This window comes from Cervus elaphus, chromosome 20, assembly GCF_910594005.1.
Source record: "Cervus elaphus chromosome 20, mCerEla1.1, whole genome shotgun sequence".
NCBI lineage: Eukaryota > Metazoa > Chordata > Mammalia > Artiodactyla > Cervidae > Cervus > Cervus elaphus.
Genome location: NC_057834.1, coordinates 44,179,930 through 44,198,238, shown reverse-complemented (window position 1 = coordinate 44,198,238; position 18,309 = coordinate 44,179,930). Strand labels below are relative to the sequence as shown.

At 42.4% G+C, this 18,309-nt stretch overlaps 1 protein-coding gene and 1 pseudogene across 3 annotated transcripts in view; both read right to left on the bottom strand.

Moving 5' to 3' along the window:
- The window catches only part of PDZK1 (PDZ domain containing 1), a 53,368-nt gene extending 35,864 nt beyond the window's left edge, over nucleotides 1-17,504 (bottom strand). The window contains exon 1 of one of the 3 annotated variants that reach the window (XM_043876614.1): nucleotides 17,212-17,504. The gene's annotated coding sequence lies outside the window, so the exon portion shown is untranslated. Of the gene's footprint in view, nucleotides 1-1,337; nucleotides 1,490-1,951; nucleotides 2,166-17,211 lie in introns of those variants that run through there. The other 2 variants (XM_043876613.1, XM_043876611.1) reach the window with 2 other exon arrangements.
- Nucleotides 4,768-5,420, bottom strand: LOC122676970 (annotated as a pseudogene).
- Nucleotides 17,505-18,309: the final 805 nt, after the last annotated feature.

Sequence of the window (18,309 nt, the reverse complement as noted above, 5' to 3'; positions counted from 1 at the left end):
AACACAAGATCTCCCAGCTGACCACAAGGCTGCCCCACTGTTCCACAGGGCCTCTGGAGACACATATTTGAAAAGTAAGCACATGTGTGGTTATGCTTGAACACATATTTCTAATTTTATTTTCAATACAGCCTTGGGGAAAAGATGAGAGGCTTTGATAGGCAATAAACTTGAGGCTCCAGTTGGCAAAGGGACTTGTCTAATGGCCTGTCACTAACAACTGAATCAAAGCCCAAGTTATCTGTATTCCAGTCCCATGTTCCTTCCCTGGGATGAGAAAGAGTTGTCTAACCAGTGGTCTATGAACATAAGACATCATTACTAGCAACTTCATAGTTTATGGTGCAAAGAACAAACAAAATAGTCAAAGATAAGAACAATTTACTTTGTCATAACACAGAGACTCAAAGTCCCTGAGTTATTTGCTGCAGGGAAGAACATGTGACTCCAGGTGACTAGACAACCATGGCCTGAGACAAAGAGCCCCTGTGCCTTTTGGAAATAGGACTGAGAGTTTGCTCATGGGTACAACGTTGCAAGAACTGTAACTGAGGAGTGTATGTTCCTGCAGAGCCAGCCCAGACCAGGAATCTCCTCCATTGGGGAGCCCCGAGATGACAGTCACACTTAAGTCCCTTGACCACTTCCGCTTAGGAAATAAGTTACTAAGTAGTGGCTCCCAAATGTCCCTTCCCACAAGAATCGTCTGAAGGGATGTTGCAGAAGAAAAAAAAAAGATTTTTCATGGCCTCACAAGATCCAAAGAACTAGACACTCCAGGGGGTAAAGTCTGGGGATCTGTTTTAAAATTCGGTCAGCCTAAAAATCCACCGACTTTTATTTCTGAGCGCTATAACATGATAAAAGGTGTTTTTATTATCCAGAGAGAAAGTTGTTAGGTTGTACCTTTTAACGGCTGCTTCCAAAAGAAAATCTCTACTACCCAAAGGCCTTGAACAGTGAGAAGGTCCTGTGAGAGAGAACCTCCCTGGAAATCTGTGAAGTCTGTCATCTCCCCCGCTCTGGCTACACATCAAACGCCCGTGCGACCCTGGGAAACCTTGCTCTGAGAGTCAGATTACCTATTCCCTTGTGAAGCAGACCCCAGCCTGTAAGGTCCGGGTGTCTCATGCACAGAGAACCTCAGAGTGTGGAGAATCCCTCACCCCCCAGTCCCACCATCACCAAAGGGGCCTGCCTGCCTTCTTCCCCACCAGGCTCTCTTCTGCCCTGGACGGCCAGCTACTACGTAGAAATGGAAAAAGAAATAGAAAGAAGGGGGTCTGGGCCTAGGTGGTCAGGACCCTCAGTCACGGGGACCCTGAGTCAGTTCTTACCTAGGTCCTGGAGGAAGAAGCGCCACTGGCTTCACCAGGCAGTTCTCTCTGCTGGTGAGCTCTAGTTGGAACTCACTGGACTTTGAACAAAGGTTGATTTAAAAGCTGATATATTTAACAGGGATGTGTGGTCTGAGTTCAAATGACCTCTGTCCAGCTTGCTGTCAGCTGTCTGGGCAAACCTGGAAAACCCTCAGCAAACCCAAGGCTCGGGCCCACCTGCCTAGAGAGGGGAGCAGAGAGGGGAGGGGAGGCCCGCCGGGGGGAGGGGCCTTCTGCTCGGCAGATGCCTCAGTCACACCCAAGCAATACCCAAGCCTCAGAGCCACCACTGTCCCCCAGGCCAAGGGCAGCACTGATCACCAGCACCTGAGCACCCTGAGGTCTTGCTGGGGAGCAGTACCTGTGCCACCTCACCCGCAGGAGGCCACAGGCCAAGAAGTCCTGGTAAAAGGAGCAAAGCTCCGTGTACGCCCATCCTGCCTCCTCTCCACCTGGCATTCTTACTTTCAGGCTCCCTAGAAGCTGAGCCAGTAAAGCCCCTGCTCTTATTTCCCAACTCCTTTGCTCTCATACACTCTCTCCTCTCTCTCTTTTCCCTTTCTCTGTCTTACCTGAGGGTGCTCTGTTTCTCTTCTCCGACAACTGGTTTCCCCGTCCACACCCAGAACCTCTCAGGCAAGCCCAAGTGGGCAGGTGGAGGCACTTCCACAAGCTCCTGGGCCGGCGCCTGGGAAGCCCAGTGGCGTCTTGAGCTCAGCCCCCAGCCCCGAGCAGCTGATCCCTATCAGCAGCACCCACACAGGCAGACCCAGTGCTGGGCTTCTTACTGACCTGGATCCTCAGCCCACACTGGAAATCAGGGCAAGAGATTGCTCCGAGCAGTGAAGCAAAGAGAACCACAGGCTGAGGACAGGGTGGCCTCGCCCTCCTCCACCTACGTTCCAAGGGCCTCCTGTCTTTGCTGGGTCTTGGCTGCTCTCGGGTGAAGGCATGGCAGGAGCCAGAGGGTAAATGGTCAACAATGACAAACATCTGAGCAGCTAGCTCATATCAGGTCATCTCCACCTTCACATCTACCTGGGCCTCCTACATGTCTTCCAAAGTAGACAGTAGAAGGGGAAAGATCTGGATGTAAGATCAGAACACCTGGATTCAAATTCTGACTCCATCGCTTACCAAGTGTTTGATCTAGAGGAATTTATTTATTTTGACTGCCCCGAGTCTTCATTGCTGCAGTCAGACTTTCTCTAGTTGCAGTGATCTGGGGCTACTCTCTAGTTGCGATACATGGGCTTCTCGTTGAGGTGGCTTCTCTCATCTTGTTATGGAATTCAGGCTCTAGGGTGTGTGGACTTCAGTAATTGTGGCACACAGGCTTAGTTGCCCTGCAGCATGTGGGATCTTCCTGGACTAGGGATTGAACCCATGTCCCCTGCATTAGCAGGTGGATTCTTAACCACTGGACCACCAAGAAACCTTGAGGAATTCATTTTTAACTCTGAGTCTCACTTACTTTCATCAGGTAAGTGGTTGTTATAACATTATTTTTAGAAGTCATTTTATATTGAATCAAAACATCTCTCACTTCTGTCCCTGAGCCCTCACGGCTCCCTCTGAGCTACACATTAAGTCTACTCTTTATTCTGCATAGCAGCTCTTCAAATATTTGAAGGCTGATGTATTCCTCATGTGTGTGTTAGTTGCTCAGTCGTGTCCAACTCTTTGCGACCCTATGGAATATAGTCCGCCAGGCCCCTCTGTCTGTGGAATTCTCCAGGCAAGAATACTGGAGTGGGTTGCCATTTCTTTCTCCAGGGGATCTTCCCGATAGTGATCAAACCCCAGTCTCCTGAATTGCAGGCAGATTCTTTACCACTGAGCAACCAGGGAAGCCGTATCCCCCATAAGCCTTTATTCCTCTGGGAGTCAATGGGTCCCTTCATTCCTTCAGGTGGTCTGCCTTTGCCATAACTTCAATACTTCTTGCCCTGGATCCCAGCCTGTCAACATTCCTCTTAAAATCAAAGGTCAAAAGGGGAAACTTGGAGGTGAGGGAATTAGTTCTTTATCTCGAGTGTGGGTTTTGCCTACAATGACCAACCAAACTATACACCTACAAGTGGATGAATTGTGTTGCATTGAAATAATTCTTTAATTTTTAAAGTAGCCAAAGTCAGCAGAATTATTCTTGAAATTCCTAAAATTAAAAAAAAAAATTGGATGATTAAAAGAAAAGGCAACTTCACAGTGCAGTTTACCCTTGGTCTGTATTCAGAGACTTCTTAGACTTACTCTTCACCCCAGGCCAAATGGGATAAATAGCAATAGCCTGGAAACTGGAAATAGAAGAGGCCTTGATATACAGATACACTATTGATTCAAAATTAAATAGAAACAAGCAATTGTTTGTTTTAATGACAAAACTCTTCCCCACTGTTATGTGGAACTGAATGAGGTTTGCCCTCACTAAAATTTGGATTTCAAAAAATCTCATGGCAATAAGTGGCTGTGATCTGGTTAATGCAAAGCAGAGTAGGTCTTTTTGCTGATTATTTAAATCAATTACTTAGATCTAGACATTAAAGACAAGGGAAAATAACATTGTCTATTGTGTGTGCCTGGTAAGCCTTTATATCCATTATTGTTAACCCTCAGCATGATCTTATGAGACAATATCCCCATTTTACAGATAAGAAGCCTTTAAATCTATCTGGTTAATTATCCTATCAGATCTCCTGGCTCAGAAGGCTTACAGAGCCTGTCTGTCTCCTTAGGTAGAATTGTTTTTCCTCTACAATAAGGCCTCCCACCATCCAGGGAATGTGCTCTTCTTCCCTAGAGGTACTCAAGAAGAGGCTGACAATAACCTGTGTCATGTTACAGAAAGAAGTCCTGCATTGTTAGGGGATTGGAGTAGGTGATTTCTTGGGTTGCTTCCAACTCCAAGATTCTGTGAATCTAAATGCTGTGGATCCTGCCCATGAGGATATAGTGGAGTCCTGCCCTGGTGTGTGTAGGGGCAAGAGTTATGAGCATGAAATTTGGCATCAAACAGATGCTAAATTGAATCTTAAATCTGCCATTAGCAGTTTTATATTTTTTATTGTGAGCTTAAGTTTGCCTGGGCTTTATCTATGAACACCTGGCATCTTGGGTGGAGCGTTTTCTGTTTTGTTTTTGTCAAGCAGATCTTCTCCATACACATAGAATGGTGAAGAAAGACACGAAAAACCTTGGTTCAATTTATGTTGGTTACTTGCTGTAGTGCTTCTAGATCATGCAAATAATGAATGTCAGTTACAGCACCAGCAACTCCTGAAAGCAGATCCATGGTCAGGATCTTGCAAGAGAAGATTCTTTTTCTTCTCAGAGTCCAGGCCAAGACAGATGGTTTCCTTCTTTTTTTTTTTTTTTTTTTTTTTTAAAGTTGATCAGAAACCTTTATTTGGTCCTTATCCTTTATTAACCAACCTACACAAACCACTTTCTATATTTCTACCACAAGCAGCTGCATCCAGGCCAGAAATGGAAGACCCAAGTAGTGGAAGACCTTGTAGATTAAAGCTAACAGGCTTATTCAGGCTTAGGTGAGCATAGAACAGAAAAAAATGTGTAAGTTCAACATTTCAAAGACTCTTCTTCAAAGCTGAGGCCTGCAGAGGGTCTAGCTGAAGGATGCAGGTACAGGCTCACAAAACTGCCCAGCTCAGCAATCAATCCAAAGTACCTTCCAGAAAAGCAAATTCATCCACAGCTTCTATTGCATTATCCAAATCTCTCCTCTGAAGAGTTTTCCGCTTCCCTTGTTGAGCACAACAGTAGGCATCTTTTTGCAATGGTTTCCACAAACAGTTCCGCGGCGCGTGCCAGAATGAAGATGGCTTCCTGTCCCGCGAGAGTCACGTCGGGGTCCACCTTCACCAAGGCCTTCACTCGAGCCAGAGGCAGCCTCGAGAGACGAGCTCCGGGCGCATTCGTCGGGGCTGGGGGTTGCGGAGTGGCTGCGTCCCCACTGGTACCCTCCTCCTCCCGGGAAGCCCCGCTTCCAGGCGCCACCGCTGCCATCCCGGCCCCGAGCGTCCTGCGCGCGGCCGCCAACTGTCGGTTTCCTTCTTATTCCTGATCCATTTTACTCTGTTCTGTTTTTTCCATAAACCTATCTCCTTTTATCATGTTTATATAATGTTTATTAATTATATTATGTCCCTTCCCCACCAGAATATTATCTCCCCAGGAATAGAGATTTGTCATTGTTTTGTCACTGTATTCCAAGAGCCTAGAATATAAACCTAGCTTATAGCAAGCTTTCCAAAAATGAATGAGTAAGTGAATAAATGAATCTCCTTTTGCCAACAGGATTGGTTTTTACCCCACCCTTTCACTGAGACTGTTCTGAGATTCTGGGCTCCAAGCAGGGTCTCAGTTCCTAGGTCTTAACTCCTGTCCCAAAGTGACCCTGGGAAAACAGACTACTTGGTTACTGGTTTTCAGCTTTCTCCTCACTTTCTTTCACTTCACTTTCTCTTCTGGACCTTAGCAATTTCTTTCCTCTTTTCCAAGTTCAACTATCTAGTGGAAAACAATTTTTAAAATATATTTTACCCAGTATTTCCATGAACTTTGTAGAGAAATGGATTTCAGATTTTCTAGTCTGCCATGTTTCCAGAAATGATTCTATCACTTAGCATTACTTTGCCTCTCAAAACGTCAGCTTTAGACAATGCTGCAAACATACAATAATCAAAACAGTGTGGTATTGACGCAAAAACAGACATATGGATCAAAGGAACAGCCTAGAGAGCCCAGAAATAACCCACACACTGATGGTCAATTAGTCTTCAACAAAGGAGACAAGACTATACAATGGAGAAAAGACAGTCTGTTCAGCAAGTGGTATTTGGAAAGCCAGGCAGCTGAATCAATGAAGTTAGAACACTTCTTCACACCTTACACAAAAATAAAATGGCTTAAAGACTGCAATATAAGATATGATATCATAAAACTCCTAGAAGACAACACAGGCAAAATATTCTTGGACATAAATCATAGCAATGTTTTCTCAGGTCAGTCTCCCAAGGCAAAAGAAATAAAAGTAAAAATAAACAAATAGGACCTAATCAAACTTATAAACTTCTGCACAGCAAAGGAAACCATAAACAAAGTGAAAAGACAACCTATGGACTGGGAGAAAATAATTGCAAAGAATGCAAACAACAAGGGCTTAATCTTCAAAATATACAAATAGCTTATATAGCTGGGGGCAAAAGACCTAAATAGACATTTCTCCAAAGAAGACATAAAGATAGCTAAAAAGCACATAAAAAAAATGATCAACATCACTAATTATTAGAGAAATGCAAATCAAAATTACAATGAGGTTTCACCTCATACTAATCAGAATGGCCATCATCAAAAAGTCTACAAATGATAAAAGCTGAAGAGGGTATGGAGAATAGGGAACCCTCCTACACTGTTGGGAGGAATGTAAATTGGTATAGCCACTATGGAGAACATTTTGAAGGTTCCTTGAAAAACTAAAAATAGGACTTCCCTGGTACTCCAGTGGTTAGGAATCTGCCTGCCAATGCAAGGGACATGGGTTTGATCTCTGGTCCAGGAAGATTCCACATGCCATGAGGTAAATAAGTCCATGCTCTGGAGCCCATGTGCCACAACCACTGAAGCCCATGCTCTGCAACTAAAGAAGCCACCACAGTGAGAAACCCACACACCACAATCAGCGAGTCGCCACCTTTCACCACAGCTAGAGAATGCTTACAAGCAACAGCAAGGACTCAGTGCTGTCAGAAAGAAACTAAAAATATAGTTACCATATGATCCAGCAATCCCACTCTTGGGCATTGACTCCAGAAAAGACAAAAAATTCTAATTAAAAAAGATACATACACCCCCCCCCCCCGAAAAAGAAACATATACCCCAATATTCATAGCAGCACTACTTACATAGCCAAGGCATGAAAGCAACCTAAATATCCATCAACAGATGAATGGATAAAGATGTAGTACATATATCCAATAGAATATTACTCAGTCATAAAGTAAAAATGATATAATGCTACATGCAGCAACAAGGATGGACCTAGAGATTATCATACTAAGTGAAGTAAGTCAGACAAAGACAAATATATGACTTGAATATGAAATTTAAAAAAGAATGATGCAGATTAAATTATTTACAAAACAGAAACAGACCCACAGACATAGAAAACAAACTTATAGTTACCAAAAGGGAAAGGTGAGAAGGAAAAATTAAGAGGTTGGGAGTACACTACTATATATAAAATTAACAACAAGGTCCTACTGTATAGCACAGGGAATTATAATCAATATCTTATAATCACCTATAAGGAAAAAGAATGTGAAAATTATATATGTATAACTATATAGAGATAGACATATATAACTGAATCACTGTATACCAGAAACTAACACAACACTGTAAATCAACTATATTTCAATTCTTAAAAATTCATTAAAAAAAAAACTCCAGCTTCTTCTTCTATGAAGTACAGATACTAACAACCTTAGAGTATTTCTTGGAGACTTAAAAAGACATTTGTAGATCACCCAGAACCTGATGAACCCTCAATAGAAAATAACATTATTGTTGTTTTTGCAAGAACAAGACTTCTTAATTTATGGGCACACGTTGTACAAGCAAGCATCATGGATGGCATTTTTGCCCACACACAACACAGCATTTTGTGCAAGTGATCAGGAACAGAAAACTAAAAAGACATCCCAATGCTTTCCATTTTTTTTCCTATCATGTTCACATGGAGAAATTGGTAACAGTTACATGGCTTATCCCTAAAGTAAACAGATGAGGTTTTTTAAGGCTGGAGTGACCTGCGTAGGGCCAACTGTCCCAAGCTCTGCCCAGACTCCCCAGAGGGTGAGGGGATCAATATTTGGGTATGCTTGTAGAAAACTAGAAAACATCATTGAGGGCTTCCCTGATGGCTCAGTGGTAAAGAATCTGCCTGCCGATATGGGAAACATAGATTGGATCCCTGATCTGGGAAGATCCCACTTGGCGCAGAGCTAAGCCCATGTGCCACAATTGTTGCACCTCTGCTCTAGAGCCCGGGGACTGCCGACAACTGAGCCCACACACCACAGCTACTGAAGCCCACCCTCTGGAACCTGTGCTCCACAACGAGAGAAGCCGCCGCAACAAGAAGTCTGTGCACCACAACTGAACAGTAGCCCTGCACTCTGCAAACGAGAAAAGCTCAGGCAGTAATGAAGACCCAGCACAGCTGAAAAATAAGTAAAAATATTTTTAAAAATCATTGAGAGCAACTAAATAAAATTAAATAAATGAAGATTTTACCATATCCATTGATTGAAACTTCAGCACGAAGATAGTTCTCCAAACTGATCTACAGATTATTGTATTTCTAATCAAATTTCCCACAGGGATTGTTTGGTTATATGTTTGGGGTTTTTTTGGTGAAACTCAACAAGCTCATTCTGAAAAATAAGAATAAGGAAGGAGTTGTTCTCCTGGGTGGCAAGATACTAGAGAGACAATGACTACTACAATATGGCATTGGCTCAAGGTAAACTGTAACAATGGAATAGACTAAAAAGCCCCCAGACCAACTCATAGAAATAGAAGCAATATGACAACAACAGAGGAAAAGGCAAGCCTTTTTTCAATAAATTGCTCTGGTGTATTCCTTTGGGGTCTGGTTTATGTCATTCACTATGATATTTGTGAGATTTACCCATGTTGTTGTGTGTAGTCGTAGTTCGTTTGTCTTCATTCTGGGGTTCTGTTATGTAACGTCCAAACAGCAGTCAGAACTTGGGGTGATGCCCGCTCAGGTGGCAACACCGTGTCCACAACCGGAAGGGACCTATATCTTGGCACTGGCATACTTCGAGAATCTTGGATCTCTCACCTCAATTGTTTTTATTGTGGTAAAAGTATATATAACATAAAATTTACCATTTTAACCATTTTTTAGTGTCAGAGGCATTATGTACTTTCACACTGTTGTCCAACAATCACCACCGTCCATCTCCAGAATCTCTTTATCTTCCCAAACTGAAACTACACGTCTATTAAACAACAACTGCCCACTGTCATCCCCTGGGGCTCTGGCAACCACCATTCTACTCTCTGTCTTTATGAATTTGACTACTCTAGGTACCTTGTACAAGTGGAATCACACAGTATTTGTCTTTTTGTGACTGGCCTATTTCACTTAGCAACTATCTTCAAGGTTTATCCATGTTTAGCATGTATTAGAATTTTCCTTTTCAAGACTGAATAATATTCCATTGTGTGTATACACCATATTTTATGTATTCATTCACTCAGTGTTGAGTGGATTACTTTTGACTATTGTGAATAATGTTGCTATGAAAATGAGTGTACAGACATCTGTTAGAGTTCCTGCTTTCAGTGCTTTTGTGTATATACCCAGAAGTGTAATCGCTAGATTATATGGCCATTTTATGTTTAATTTTTTAAGGAACTGCCATACTGTTTTTCCACAGCAGCTGCTCTATTTGCATTATCATCAACAATGCACAAAGCTTCCAATTTCTCTGTATCTTCACCAACACTTGATATTTTCTGTATTTTTTAAATAATAGTCATCCTAATGAGTGTGAAATGACATCTCATTATGGTTTCGATCTGCATTTCCCAAAATATTAGAAATGTGCTTATTAAACTTTTGTATATCTTCTTTGGAGAAATGTGTATTCAAGTCTTTTGCCCATTTTTTAATCAAATTGCTTGATTTTCTGTTCTTGAGTTGTACCAACTCAATTTTTTTTTCTTTTTTCTTTTTTTTTTTTTCAGTTTTTTTACTATGCAAAATGACTCAAAGAGGTGAAGTGACTTAACCAAGTCACTCAACCCCAAGTTCAGAACAGAGCCATGGATAAAAAACTTGTGATTTTAGGGATACAAAGATGGTTTAATATCTACAAATCAACCAGTGTGATAAAACACATTAACAAAAGGAAGGATAAAAATCATATGATCATCTCAATTGACACAGAAAAAACTTTTGACAAAATTCAACATCCATTCATTTTAAAGTCGCATCAAAGTTGGTATAGAGGGAATATATCTCAACATAATAAAGGACATTTATGACAGACCCACAACTAACATTATACTGAATGGTGAAAAGCTGAAAGCCTTTCCTCTAAGATCAAGAATAAGACAAGGATGCTCACTCTCACTTCTATTTAACATAGTATTGGAAGTCCTAGCTACAGCAATCAGAAAAGAAAAAGAAATAAAAGGCATCCAAATTAGAAGGGAAGAAGTAGAATTCACTATTTGCAGATGACATTACACTTAGATAATACTTCGACAATGCTTTGGCTACCTGATGTGAAGATCCAACTCATTGGAAAAGACCCTGATGCTGGGAAAGATTGAGGGCAGGAGGAGAAGGGGGTGACAGAGGATGAGACATTTGGATGGCATCATTGACTCAATGGACATAAGTTTGAGCAAACTCCAGGAGATAGCGAAGGACAGGGAAACCTGGCGTGCTACAGTCCATGGGGTTGCAAAGAGTGGTACACGACTGAGAGACTGAACAACAATGACAACAAATGACACTAGAAAACCCTAAAGTCTCCACAGAAAGTTGTTAGAACTAATAAATGAATTCAGTAAAGTTACAGGATACAAGGTAAATATATAGAAATTTGCTATTTTTTCTATACACTAATAATGAACTATCCAAAAGAGAAAATAAGAAAACAATCTTGTTCAAAATTGCATCAAAAAGAATAAAGTACCAAGGAGTAAACTTAATGAAGAAGGTGAAATAACTGGAAACTACAAAACACTGATGAAGGAAATTAATGATACAAATAAATAGAAAGTTATCTCATGCTTTTGTATTGGAAGAATTAATATTGTTGAAATGTCCATACTACCCAAAGTAATCTACACATTTAATGCAATCCATATCAAAATACCCATGACCTTTTTCACAGAACTAGAACAAATAATCCTAAAATCTATACAGAACCACAAAGTATCCTGAATTGCCAAAGCAATCTTGAGGAAAAAGAACAAAGCTGAAAGTATCACTCCCTAACTTCAGACTATAGACTGTACTACAAAGCCACAGTAATCAAAACAGTATGGTACCAGCACAAGACACACACTGGAGCAGAGCAGAGAGCCCAGGAATAAGTCCACACACGAAGGCAGTTAATCTAGGACACACAGTGAGGAAGAGACAGTCTCCACAATACGCAGTGCTAGGAAAACTGGAGCGCTACATGCACAAGAATGAGATTATAACATTTTCTCATACCTTATAGAAAAATAAACTCAAAATGAACTAAAGGCCTAATTGTAAGACCCGAAACCATAAAACCATAAAACTTGTAGAAGATAACATAGGCTGAATACTCTTTGACATAAATTGTAGGAATATTTTTTTGATCTATCTCCTAAAGTAAAAGAAAAGAAAAAATTTTTAAAAATTAGACCTAATAAAGCTTAAAAGCTTTGCACAGTAAAGGAAACTATCAACAGAATGAAAAAATAATCTGTTGAATGGAAGAAAGTATTTGCAAATGATATGACTGATAAGGGATTAATACCCAAAATAGATAAACAACTCATACAATTCAATATCAAAATAAACAACCTGATTCAAAAATGGGCAAAAATGGAGGGAGGTGGGAGGGGGGATCAGGATGGGGAACACATGTAAATCCATGGCTTATTCATGTCAATGTATGGCAAAAACCACTACAATATTGTAAAGTAATTAGCCTCCAACTAATAAAAATAAATGGAAAAAAAAAGGGCGAAAGACCTGAATAGACATTTTTGAAAAAAGAAGAAATATGGATGGCCAACAGGCATATGAAAACATACTCAACACTAATTATCAGAGAAATGTAAATCAAAATAATAATGAAATCCCACCTCACACCTGTTAAAATGATTATCATCAGAAATTCTACAAATAATAAATGCTGGAAAAGGTGTTAAGAAAGGAGACCCTTCAACTGTTGGTAGGAATGTAAACTGGTGCAGCCACTATGGAGAACAATAGGCAATTTCTCAAAAAACTAAAAATAGAACTACCATATGATACAGCAATTCTACTGTTAGGCATACATTTGGAAAAAATGAAAACATTAATTTGAAAAATTCATGTACCCCAATGTTCCTTACAGCATTGTTTATAATAACCAAGATATGGAATCAACTTAAGTATCCACCAACAGATGAATAAATGAAGAAAATGTGGTATATAAAATGGAATACTAGCCATAAAAATGAATGAAATTCTGCCATTTGCAACAGTGTAGATGGACCTAGAAAGCATTATGCTTAGTGGAATAAGTCAGACAGAGAGAGACAAATTGTGTGTGTTATCACTTATATGTGGAATCTAAACATTAAAACAAACAAATAAATATAATAAAACAGAAACAGACTCACAGATATAGAAACAAACTGTAACTAGTGGTTACAGGTGGGAGAGGAAAGGGGGGAGGGGCAAAGCAGGGTATGGGATTAAAAGTTAAAAAGTACTGTGTATAAGAAAAAAAGTACTATGTATAAAATAGGTAAGCAATAAGAATATATTGTACAGCACAGGGAAATATAGCCATTATTTTTCAATAACTTTAAATGGCATATAATCTAAAAACATATTGAATCACTATATTGTATACCTGAAACTAATATTGCAAATCAACTATAGTTCAATAAAAAGTAAATCCAAGGCTAATGTCCTTCTACTACACCAGTCTGCCTGGTTTAGTACAAGATTCTAGCCTCCACCCTTTACAGTTCAGATATATCTGTGATATGTTCATATTTTTACCCCAACTTCAGACCTGATTATCCTTGTCTTTTTAGTAGCTCATTAACTTACCCGGAGCCTGATATTTTAAGCTCCAGCAGTTTTCTGCCCCTGACTGAGTCAATGTTTATGACAGTCTTCTCTGTTATTCCCTAGATTATTCTGGCCTCATCCAACACCTGAAGAGACATTCTGTTTAGTCTGCATACCTTTGGAGGAATTTATTAGGCCAGGGTCCAGATACAGAATTGAGATAAATGTTTTACAGCAGTACCAGGCAATGGGCAGGAGGAAGGGCAAAGTCATGGTCCTCAGCTGGTTTACACGCTGTGGCCCCACATGATTGCTGAGTTAAACTTCCTAGTGTTTTTTCAGCAACCAGGTAGCAGGTCAAGGCAGGTCTGAGAACCCCGAGAGAGCTGTGACTTATTAATACTTGCAAGTTGGCTACAAAGGATACTTTAGTAGTTATTCCCTCCCTCTTCCTTTTCCCAGCTGAGGGGTCAGAATACACAGTACTTTTCCACTGGTGGAGGCGGGGGCAGGAAACTGAGGTGCAGAGCAAGAACAGGCCATGTCCTCCCTTCCTGAATGTATCAAAGTCTGGGCACTCTTGGAATACCGATTAGGGTCTATCCTTACCTATTTCTGAAAGACACAGAAATGGAGGATCAGTGGTCCTTGGGAAGTTTCAATTCTGTCTAAAAGAGCCAGCTTCTCTGGGGCCCCAAAGGGACAAGCTTAGGGACAGGAAAACAAGGAAGGTGCCAGGGACTTCAAGGCCACAGCCTCAGCCTGACTCCAGCCTTCACAGGGAGACTGAGGACCATCCCATTCAGGAGTGAAAGGCCAGTGAGAGAGAATTAAGACAAGGAACAGATTAATGGACCCAAGTCTATGGCATGATTTAAAAGACACCCCTGCCTCAAAGTACTGCCTCCTTCAGGATGGTCTCAGGACTCCTTGACGCTCTAATTAAGAGAACCAACTAAGTCGTGTGCATGCTGTTTTTCCCCATTGCTTAGAATTCTAACATGTCGGAAACACACACGCACATACAATACTCACCTGCGTTATCCACTGAAGAAAGTACCTCTTCTCAGAAGCCCCAGTCAGATTAAAGATGATCCCATCTGATATGCCATAAGGTGGTATACAGTTTTTATGCCCCCAGCTACAGGAGTGCTGAAATCCTACCCTCAGCAGTGAATCCCTTGCTAAACAGTATTGTTTTCCTTTCCCCTAGATCAGCCTGGAAATCTTCTGAAGGACAAAATGTTAAGTCCCTGACTCAAAGACTTGGGCATCAGGAGGCCTGGGATTCCTAGGGGCTGTAGGAAGGCTGAAGAAGTGCAGATGTCACAAAACACAGGAGGCTAGTTTCCTCGACTCCTTTGGCCAGAGACAGAGCTCGGCAGCAGCCTTACAACAGAGCTCAGGACTGGGACTCACACCTGCCTCTTGAGGGGCAGCTGTCAAAAGGTCATAAGCAGAGAAAGATGGGGATCTGCAGCTTCAAAGCCACGTGCTGTGTGACTTTGCTGTCTAGGAGGCAGTGAACTGCAGAAAGGAGCCGTCTTCCTATTTGCTCACACAGCACAGTGTGGCTTTGTGGTGACAGTGAGCTGTGACTGCAGCCATTTCTGCCACCAGGCTGCTGTATCCTGAAAAGACCTGGTACATCGCCATATGGCTCAGCATGTGGAGCAGGTGGCGGTGTTCAGGCTGCCGAGCCAGCAGTTCTGCAGGAGGGAGGCCTGGCTGCAAAGGAACTGGTGTCCTCTGTGACCAGGAAGAGGTAAGACACTCTCCTGAACACCAGTGACTTAGGCAGACAGATTTTTTCTGCCTTCAGTTTAAAACTTGAGGACATTATTCCCAGTAAGCCATTCACTACAGACTGGAAATTAGGATTGAAACTGTGAGAGGCATTGCTCCCAGAGCCTGCCTTGTCATCCTAATACCTACACCCCCGAAGCTGCCACGCCATCCCCATAAAAAACAGCCCTGACTCTCTCCTCATGATGTTACCAAGGACTCTGGGCAAGAGGCCAGTAGATACAGAGGCAGGGGGTGGGGACTGAAATGCCTACACAGCTTTGCTCTAAATGCCCTCTGGCCCTGAAGTTTGGTTTCCTTCCAGAAAACTATTGGCTGTACCAAAGGGGTCAGTTCACCCTTCCCCAGGGGAGATGCCGGGTCTCCCACCAGGCCCAAGGAGCCAGGAGAGGCAGAGGCCAAGACAGAGAAAAGAAGTAGATCCCTTTTCTCTGTCAGCCTCTGACTGCTTCTTCACATGGCCTGTTGCCCAGGTTGCTCTCACAGCAGTCACAAAGCAAGTGTAAGCCCCAGGTCAGACCTAGGATCAGAGTGATCTCCCTAGCCAACACCCCACACACAGTAAGAGCCCCACGTGGAGGCAGCCAGGGGAGCTTCAAGGGGAAATGTGACAGAATAACAAATTTTTCCTTATGTGCAGATGTGGCCTCAGGCATTTCATTGCCAAAAAGTCTGATGGGGTCAAGTGAAATGTGGCAATTAGCCATAAAAGCTAAAGTGATCTTTGGCGGCAGTGAGTATACTAGGCTCCAACTATGCTGAGGCCAGTGACAGGTCTGAGCCCCATGCACACTTGACAAGGGAACTTTACAAACCAGACTGTTTGGAGGAGAGTAACAAAAACGGAGGAAATATTGACTCTGTGCCATAAGGAATAGGTGAAGAAACAAAGGATATTTGCCCCAGAAAGCAGAAGTGTGAGCTAAAATGATTAACTTTCTTCAGTGATTTGATGAGATCCCACATAGAGAAGGGTTTCCCTGGTGGCTCAGACAGTAAAGAATCCACCTGCAATGTGGGAGACCTGGGTTCAATCCCTGGGTTGGGAAGATACCTTGCAGAAGGAAATGGCAATCCACTCCAGTATTCTTGCCTGGAGAATCCCCATGGACAGAGGTGCCTGGTGGGCTACAGTCTATCGGGTCACAAAGAGTCAGACATGACTGAGAGACTGAGCGCACACACACATGGAGAAGGAAATCCGGGTAATGCTAAAACTCAGCATTTGTTGAGTACTTACTATGTGCCAAAAAACAAGCTAATTATTTTATACAAATTTTCTCATTTACTCTAAACATCTTATTTAGATATTTTAGAAACCTATTACTTCCATTCTACAGGTCAGGAAAATTCAGAAAAGCTGAGAGACTTGCCCAAGGTCACATACCTAGTGGGAGAGTAAGGAGGCCTGTGACTCAACCACCATCCACAGACATGTTCTGTGTGGCATTTTCAGCAGAATTAGGAGCAATTGTTGGGTGGAAGTAAAAGGAAGGCAGTTCTGAAGGCAACAGAAGGGAGAATTTTCAAACAATTGGAGGGTTCAACAAAGAATAGTAGGTGGGTGCTGTGAGTGGTCATGAGCCACACACAACTAGAGATGAAAGCTGAGGATTCAAGAAGTATTAAATAACACAGTTGTCAGGAATTACAGCAACAGCAGCACCTGGGAACTTATTAGGAGCCCAGATCCTTGGACTCCACCGCAACCCTACTGAATCAGAAACTTTGCGGCTGGGCCCAGACATGTGTATTTTACCAAACCATGCAGGTGATTCTGATACACACTCAATTTTGAGAACCACTGACAAGGAAGCTTCTACATCCTGCCAGGGACTGGACTAGATGACTGTGTTCATCCCTTCCATCTCTAAGACCTCACAGTTCTACAAAAGTGAGATACAAGTATGATTTAACAACTAACCAGATTTTCTTTTAACATGGAGCCCTTTATAGAAATATCTTGGAAACAATATATCAGCTGTTAAATTGTGTGACTGGACTCAGGTACCTCAGACACGTGAAGGCTGACAAGATAAATATCTGGGAGACTGTGGGCAATGGGGCTGCCCCCCAGCCAGCAAGCAACCTATGTTCTAGCCACCTCAGCCACTTCACTGGTTTCCAAACAAGCCCCAAGTGTCCCCACTCCTTGTTCATTCCTATTGTTGTTCTATCTGAAAAGCACTTACCTTTTGAAATCGTCTCTTCTTTAAAAGCTCAATTCAAATGTCACCGTTCATGAAAGTGCCCAGCAGTATCTGGTGCATGGGTTAGTCCCTCTTCCCGCTTTCCTTCCTGGGTGTCCTCTCACTTCTGGGTGACTTGCAGAACCTGGAGCAGTCGGTTGGCTTTGGCTCCCAGGGGTGGGGCCTCAGCAGAGTGTGTTCTCCTGAGAGGAGGCCGGCACTCAGGCACGTCAACCCCCCAGTGCCTACCATACAATGATGCTCAGTGTGGAGGGATCAGAAGCAGCACCTTAGGAAAATGATTTAGGCAACTATTTACAAGATGCACAGATGCCGCCTCACTGTGAGAAACAAGCCCTCTATGATTCAGTTTCTAGCCCTGAGGTCTTTGCAGAACTTTGAGGTTTTTGCAGTAACCAGTGTGAATACATATCTATGCTGTTGGGGCTCAAGGGGGCCACCTTCATGCATCTACAGCCCTGTTATGTTCAACTCCTCTTTATGTTCATAACAATCTTTGTTATATAATCCCTGGGTGATGAGAAATGCCTCAGAGCCAACCCTCTAAGTACCCCACAGAGACAAGCATGGACAAATCTCCTTTTTAGGGAACAAGGAGGTCACAAATTTGACCACTATTGTAAGGACAGCAAAGAAGGATACTGGGTTACCAGATACCAGGTCCAATTTAAGAGTTTATGTCACCAGGGTCAGGTGTCCTGTGGGCCGTGGTGGACTGGCCTTGTGACCAGGATGCTGGTGAGAGACATGGAAAGGGGATGAAAGACCCCCCTTCTCAACAAGGATTTCTATACCACAGGCTCCTGAAATTGATTCATTCGGAATACTGAAAGCTGAATACTTCGATGGAATAACAAGATGTTCCTGATGTATGTCTTACCTGACAATGCCCAGACAATCGTTTCCTTGTCCATTGAAAGGACCTCAAACTCCAGAAGTCCTGTTACTATTTGGGGGTGGGGCACAGAGTACTACAAAAGAGGAATTGCCTGTCCACACAAGTGGAGAGGGACTCTGGTCATGAAAATCTTCCCCCACCCCGATTAGGGCCCCTGGGTAGCCCAGCACTGGTTGGCGATC